The sequence below is a fragment of the Mastomys coucha genome, unplaced genomic scaffold (assembly GCF_008632895.1).
Source record: "Mastomys coucha isolate ucsf_1 unplaced genomic scaffold, UCSF_Mcou_1 pScaffold23, whole genome shotgun sequence".
NCBI classification, from domain to species: domain Eukaryota; kingdom Metazoa; phylum Chordata; class Mammalia; order Rodentia; family Muridae; genus Mastomys; species Mastomys coucha.
In genome coordinates, this window is record NW_022196906.1 from 106,457,285 (window position 1) to 106,465,459 (window position 8,175).

Sequence of the window (8,175 nt, forward strand, 5' to 3'; positions counted from 1 at the left end):
GTATACAAAGAACTTAAGAAGTTAGACTCCAGAGAACCAAATAACCCTATTAAAAAATGAGGTACAGATCTAAACAAAGAATTCTCAATTGATGAACACTAAATGGCCGAGAAGCACCTAAGGAAATGTTCAACATCCTTAGTCATCAGGGAAATGCAAATCAAAACAACCCTGAGATTACACCTCACACCAGTCAGAATGGCTAGGATAAAAAACTCAGGCAACAGCAGATGCTGGAGAGGTTGTGGAGAAAGAAAAACATTACTTCATTGCTGGTGGGATTGCAAACTGGTACAACCACTCCGGAAATTAGTTTGGCGGTTCCTCCGGAAATTGGACATAGTTCTACCAGAGGACCCAGCTATACCACTCCTGGGCATATACCCAAAAGATACTGCAACATGTAATAAGGACACATGCTCCACCATGTTCATAGCAGCCTTTTTTATATTAGCCAGAACCTGGAAACAACCCCGATGTCCCTCAACAGAGGAGTGGATACAGAAATTGTGGTACATCTACACAATGGAGTACTACTTAGCTATTAAAAACAATAAATTTATGAAATTCTTAGGTAAATGGATGGATCTGGAGAATACCATCCTGAGTGAGGTAACCCAATCACAAAATAACAAACATTTCATTCCTTCTTAAAAGGGGGACCCAAATACCCATGGAAGGATTTGCAGAGATTAACTATGGAGCAGAGAGTGAAGGAAGGGCAAGCCAGCCTAAATATAGCTATCTCCTGAGAGGCTCTGACAGTACCTGACTAATACAGATGTAGAGGCTCACAGCCATCCATTGATCTGAGTATAGGGTCCCCAGTGAAGGAGTTAGAGAAAGGACCTATGGAGCTGAGGGGTTTGCAGCCCATTAGGATGAACAACAATATGATCTAACTAGTTCCCTCAGAGCTCCCAGGGTCTCAACCACCAACCAAGGACTGCACATGGAGGGGTCTGATTGTTCTGGCAGCATGGGTATAATAGAGGATTGCAAATTCGATCATCAATAAGAGGAGAGGACTTCAATCGTGTGAAGGTTCTGTGCCCCAGTGTAGGGGAATGCCAGGGCCAATATGTGGGAGAGGGTGGGGTGGCAAGCATGGGGAGGAGGAGGCAACAGGGGTTTGTTCTTGTTGTTTTTGTTTGTTTCTTTGATTTTTGGAGGGGAAACTGGGAAAAAAAACAAAAAACAAAACAAAACAAACAAAAAAAGAATGTGTAAGTTGAAATGTGTATTTGCTCACCTCTGGCCTATGCATATGAGCGCACATGCGTGCACGCACATTCACTCACACACACACACACACACACACACACACACTGGTATGCTCACTAGGCACACACACACATGTACACATTCACATACAGGTCTGCTTTCAACAATCACTATGTCAGCCATAAAAATCAGTAAATACTGGATGTAAACTGTGTTTTATTTATTCATTTATTGTTTATTTATTTTCAATGCTAGAGTTGAAGTCCAGGGCTTTGTGTGATGACAAAACTATTCCACCTTATTTATTGAGACAGGGTCATATATGGTGCAGAACAAGGATTTGTGGTTCCCCTGCTCAAACTCTGAAACATTGTGATTATAGGTGCACAACACTCTGACAAAGCTGGAACTCTATTTTAAACTAAATTCCCTAGCAAACACACACATATCACCTCACCCAACAGCAGCAGGGTGTATATCATCAGTAGTCCAGTAAAATACTTTCATGGTTAGTCATTTGTTAGGCCCTCAAAGTCTTAATCAACTCTCTAATAATGAAAGCATATGAAATGTCATTTTCAAACGCAATTATACATCACAGGAAATAGATTTCTTAATAAATTAATTATTTACTGAGCAGTAGCATGTATGCAGTGGTTACTCTCGATCCCACAGGGGAGATGTGACCAGCTGTCGTAAGTTTCTCTTTCCTTGGCTTTCTTACTATGATGGATGGTAGCCAGAGCCACAACAAACCCTTTCCTGCTTTACTTACTTTCTGGTTATTTATCTCATAGTTACAGAAAAAAGCTAAGATGTGTCTTAAGGAATTTAATAATGGATGAATAAATCCAAGTTAAGAAGGGAGGAAATGCTAAAGATCAGAGCAGAAACACGTGAGTTATAAATATGTGTGTGTGTGTATGTGTGTGTGTATGTGTGTGTGTACATGTGCGCATGTGTGTGTGCATGTGCATGTGTGCATGTGTGTGTATGCGTGTGTGTGCATGCGTGTGCATGTGTGTGCGCAAGTTCATGGGTGTGTGCATGTGCATGCGTGTGATTGTGTGTGTGCATGTGTGTGTGTATGTGAACTGAAAAAACAAAGAGTTGATTTGGTTTGGTTTCACAGTATATAAATAAAATTGACAAACCCATAGAATTACAAAGAGAAATTGAAAGCCAGTTGAAGAAAAATTTAGAAATGGACAAGAAATAACAAATGATTCAACAGAAAGATGAAAGAATTGATGGGGACAGGGACACACCAGCAAGCTAGACAGCCCAGAGATAAACCAATGAATACTTGAGACTCATAGAATGAATAGTATGTTCAGTATTGACTTGCAATTCTAAATCTCTGACTGATGTATAACAAGAAAACAGAACCAACAGTACTACCCACCTCTCAGAAATCAATATTCCAGAACCTGTTGCTTTCAGTATTAAATTTGATTATCAATGAATTTCAAAACAAAGAAATATTAATACAAGTGCTTCTTAATGACTATTCAAACTCAAAGAACAAAAACCCCACCTTAGTATCAAAGCCAGGCAAGGATGCTATAAGAAAAGAAAACTGTAGGTCAAAGACCATGACATACAGAGCTGAAGATATTTCCAACAAATCCAAGTATAATAAATGATGAGAATGGACACTTGGTGTGGTAAATTCAAGGAATTCAAGGATAGCTCCACATCTATAGCACAGGCAGTGTAGCATGTAACACAGTAGGATGGAAGATGAATAGCATAAAGCCATTTAATTTGTCCAGAAATGTACTTGACCAATTTTTATATCTTTTGATGAGTTAGTGTAGTGGTTATTTGTTAAAACCACTTTGTGTTGCTGGTGGGTCACACTCCCAACCACCCACCAGAGCCCTCTGGTCCTCTGGATTCATGAATGAAATACACAACAGAAAACTATCTGAAAAGGAATTTTAAAAGGCTATCCTATTTTTAATTGAAGTTGCAGCATGCTGAATATATTTAATCAAAGAGAACCAAGGGAGCAAACTCCTAAATAATGAGTTAAAACAAATACAATCCATGTGAAAACACAGGAATCTCTTTGACATTGTCCTTAACAATGCTTTGTTGCCATAAGGTCTTATGTTTCAACAGCACAGACAAACACCCTAAATCAAACAGGCAGTGGACCATCACAATATAATGTTTCTTTTACAGCAGAGGACATAATATACAAGAGAAAAGCAATGGATTACAGAGTAAGATGAACTTTTACAAACTGTACTGACAATGGAAGCTTCAGAACCAAAATTAATGAGCAATTTGTGCAACTCAATAGCATCAAATATTTAAACCATTAAAGACTTAAGCAGATATATTTTGAAATAGAACATAATAAAGGTCCACCCCGAAAAAGATGGCTCAGTGGTTAAGAACACTGTTGGCATTTCTCTTTCTCCACAACCTCTCCAGCATCTGCTGTCACCTGAGTTTTTTATCCTAGCCAATCTGACTGGTGTGAGGTGGAACCTCAGTATTGTTTTGATTTGCATTTCCCTGATGACTAAGGATGTTAAACATTTCTTTAGGTGCTTCACAGCCATTCGGTATTCATCAGTTGAGAATTCTTTGTTTAGCTCTGTACCCCATTTTTAATAAGGTTATTTGGTTCTCTGGAGTCTAACTTCTTAAGTTCTTTGTATACATTGGATATTAGCTCTCTATCAGATATAGGATTGGTAAAGATCTTTTCCCAATTTGTTGATTGCCGTTTTGTCCTATGGACAGTGTCTTTTGCCTTACAGAAGCTTTGCAACTTTATGAGGTCCCTTTTGTCAATTCTTGATCTTAGAGCATAAGGTATTGGCGTCCTCTTCAGGAAATTTTCCCCTGTGCCTATTTGCTCGAGGTTCTTCCCCACTTTCTTTTCTATTAGTTTCAATGTGTCTGGTTTGATGTGGAGGTCCCTGATCCACTTGGACTTAAGCTTTGTACAAGGAGATAGGAATGGATCGATTTGCATTTTTCTACATGCTAACTGCCAATTAAGCCAGCACCATCTGTTGAAAATGCTGTCTGTTTTCCACTTGATGGTTTTAGCTCCTTTGTCAAAGATCAAGTGGCCATAGGTGTGTGGGTTCATTTCTGGGTCTTCAATTCGGTTCCATTGATCTACCTGCCTATCATTGTACCAATACCATGCAGTTTTTTTTTATCACAGTTGCTCTGTAGTACAGCTTAAGGTCCAGGATTGTGATTCTGCCAAAGGTTCCTTTATTGTAGAGAATAGTTTTGGCTACTTCATTGCTGGTGGGATTGCAAGCTGGTACAACCATTCTGGAAATCAGTTTGGTGGTTCCTCTGGAAATTGGACATAGTTCTACTGGACGACTCAGCTATAGCACTCCTAGGCATATACCCAGAAGATGCTCCAAGATGTAATAAGAACACATGCTCCACCATGTTCATAGCAGCCTTATTTATAATAGCCAGAAACTGGAAAAAAAACCCAGATGTCCCTCAACAGAGGAATGGATAAAGATATCGTGGTACATCTACATAATGGAATACTACTCAGCTATTAAAAACAATGAATTTTTGAAATTTTTAGGGAAATGGATGGATCTGGAGAATATCATCCTGAGTGAAGTAACCCAATCACAAAAGAACACACATGGTATACACTCTCTGATAAATGGATATTAGCCCAGAAGTTCGGAATACAGGAAAAGAAACCCACAAACCACAAGAAATTCAAGAAGAAGGAAGACCAAAATGTGGTCATTTAATTCCTTCTTAAAAGGGAGAACAAAATACCCATGGTAGGAGTTGCAGAGACTAACTATGGAGCAGAGACTGAAGGAAGGACATGACAGCTTAATATAGCTGTCTCCTGAGAGGCTCTGACAGTACCTGACTAATACAGATGTAGAGGTTCATAGCCATCCATTGAACTGAGTGCAGGGTCCCCAGTGAAGGAATTAGAGAAAAGACCAATGGAGCTGAGGGGTTTACAGCCCCTTAGGACGAACAACAATATGAACTAACTAGTACCCTCAGAGCTCCCAGGGACTCAACCACCAACCAAGAACTAAACATGGTGGGACTGATTTTTCTGACAGCATGTGTATAGTAGAGGATTGAAAAGTTGATCATCAATGGGAGGAGAGGCCCTTGGCCCGGTGAAGATTCTGTGCCCCAGTATAGGGGAATGCCAGGGCCAATAAGTGGGAGAGGGTAGGGTGGCAAGCATGGGGAGGGAGGAGGCAACAGGGTTCATTATTGTTGTTTTTGTTTGTTTGTTTGTTTGTTTTTTGGAGGGGAAACTGGGAAAGGAGAAACCATATGACATGTAAATAAAGAAAATAACTAATAATAATAATAATAAAAAAGAACACTTGGCTTTTCTAGAGGACCACCATTCTATTCCAAAAACCACATGCAGTTAGTAACTATCTACAACTCTAATCCCAGGGCTCCTGATGCCCTCTTCTGACTACTTGGACATGTGTTTTGTATACAAACAAACCTGTAGGCAAAACACCTATACACATAAATATACACATAAAAGTAAATAAATAAAACTTAAGGGAAAAGAAAAGAACCACTCACAGACTTGAAACTCTAATATCACTAATGATTGAAGAAAAGTAACATACCAAAATGACAGGTCTTTCTGAGTCAGAACAGCTGTTATGGAAAATATGGCAATACTCAAATGTTAGTCTGAAGAACGGCCAACCCCCTCAGAGGTAACAAAAAGATAAATGATACAACTGTGGTAGCAAATGCTATAAAGTTCCCTTCAAAAATACACCTACTAGACAAACCAAATCAGCTCACATACAGGTGCCTGTTACAGTGAAATGAAAATCTGGAAGAAAACAATTTGTATTCCATGCTCACTTTAGGAATATTCACACAGACAATACTTGGAATTAACCTCAGTGTTCATCAACACACTGGTAGGGAAAATGGGCAGGGTGCTCTCAAAAGGTCACTCATCAATATGACAAAATCCTCAGCCCCATCAGCCCTCAGTCAGCCATTCTGTTATTGCTCATTGCTAGCAAGTTCAAGAACAGCGACGGGCACAGGTGAGACTGCCTGCTATGCCTCGAGGCAGCAATCATGTCTGTGGTTTCTAATCTCTGAAACAACCTTGCATTAAGCACCTTGCTTTAGCATCTGTCAAAACTCAGTGTCCTTTCTAACAGTGACTTTTATATTGTGTATCAGCTGCAGTCAAGTTAGGATTCATTTTTGATGGTCAAGTCAGAAAGATGCTGTAAAGCACTTGACATCTCAATAGCCTCTGGAAACAGAACCATACCTCTGAAAAGGCTACAGAGTTCAGAAAAGAGAAAGGGCAGGCTGGAAGTGGAACACTGCCCCTCTCCCTAATAGGAACACTTCACCAGGATAATGTTTTCTTTTTGTGCATGTATGCACTCCAACCACATAGAAAACTCCTGTTTGTCTGCTCAGAGTCAGTCTCTTCTCAGAGCCAAGTAGCAACACATTTGCTGACCCAGGGAATGTAATGGCATCATTACCTAATGAACTGTTGAGGAATTCATTTGAATGCGGCTGTCCCTTGGAGAAGCGTGAATCTTCCCATGATTAAAGTGATTTAGACAGGAGTAGTTCAGGGTAGACCATATTAATTTATGAGTCATTATGTTCAGCTCCAGACTACAACCTAATGAGCTGATTCAAATTCATTAAAATCCCTTGAAAAATACATACAGAGTCTGAACAATGTTCATAATTGGGAACCAACAGACATTTCCTTAGAAAACCAATATATTTCAATCAGAACCAGTCAAATAAATCTACGGAGGTTGCTCCCCACCCTCTGAAATTATTTGGCTTCATCAGTCTGGGTTTCTGAGATTAATGAAGACTGTGGAAAAGCCCTGAACCAAACGCCTCCTTCCAAAAGGATGAATGAAAGTATTGATTAGTAAAGTCTCATGATTTACTTAATTGAGAGGTTTAATAACCATGTGGTAGGAGTCAACTGTGAGACGCATTGTGTATCTAATCGCACTGATGTTTAGGAATTTGCTAGAAATATTGGTACCCTTGATTATAAAAATAAAAGGCATCAGAACTGCATAAATACTTGTCTTATTACAGAAAACATAGAGTGTTAATAAGAGTTAATGTGTGGGGTAAAGAAAAAAACCACAAATTTTCATAATTTTAGACAAGATCTCACATACATGAATAGAAGATATAAGGTTAAAATAAACAGTTTTCTCTGCATCTTATTTAGTTCTATTCATTTTTTCAGCTTAAATTTCATTGTGGACCTCCATATACATCCCAGGTTTGCCTTATACTTGAAAATGAGTCTTTTATCTCAGCCTCTGTGTGCTGGAGTCATAGACATATGCTACCACCTCTCTCTCTTGTGCAGAATACTGTGATCCAAGGGCAGTTTCTTAAATGAAGGTTTCTCAGATTTCATATTCTGGGAGCTTCCCTACATCCCTACACTTAGTGTCAATGGCTAGGAATAGAGTTACAGAACTCTGGGCAATGGGGCATAAATGGAAGGTGTTAGTAGTGATTCTGAGAAATATCATCCCACTGTTAGATAGAAATACAAGTCTAGTTCTCCCCTCCTTTCAGAGACATGATCCCTGAAAGCCAGCTCCCTTCATATATCCTAAGAAGATGGCCACTGACTCTGATAGCATGCAGGCCATCTATTAGCTTGTCCTTGGAGCTATGCTCCATTCTTCTTGCAGAAGTCTTTAAAATTCTGAATTCTTTAGGCCAGTGCCTGCTGGGTTTTCAGATCTCCTAGAAGCAAGTGTCCTAAACACATCCAGTCATCTACAAATAGGAATTATCTAATCTGTTTCCCATAAACAGTCTATCGTATGAGCAAATCTCAGAGCTGGGAATAATTTCCCTTCTGTGTGGGTTCAGGATGACTAGCCACCAAGCTTATTCGTCTTTATTCTT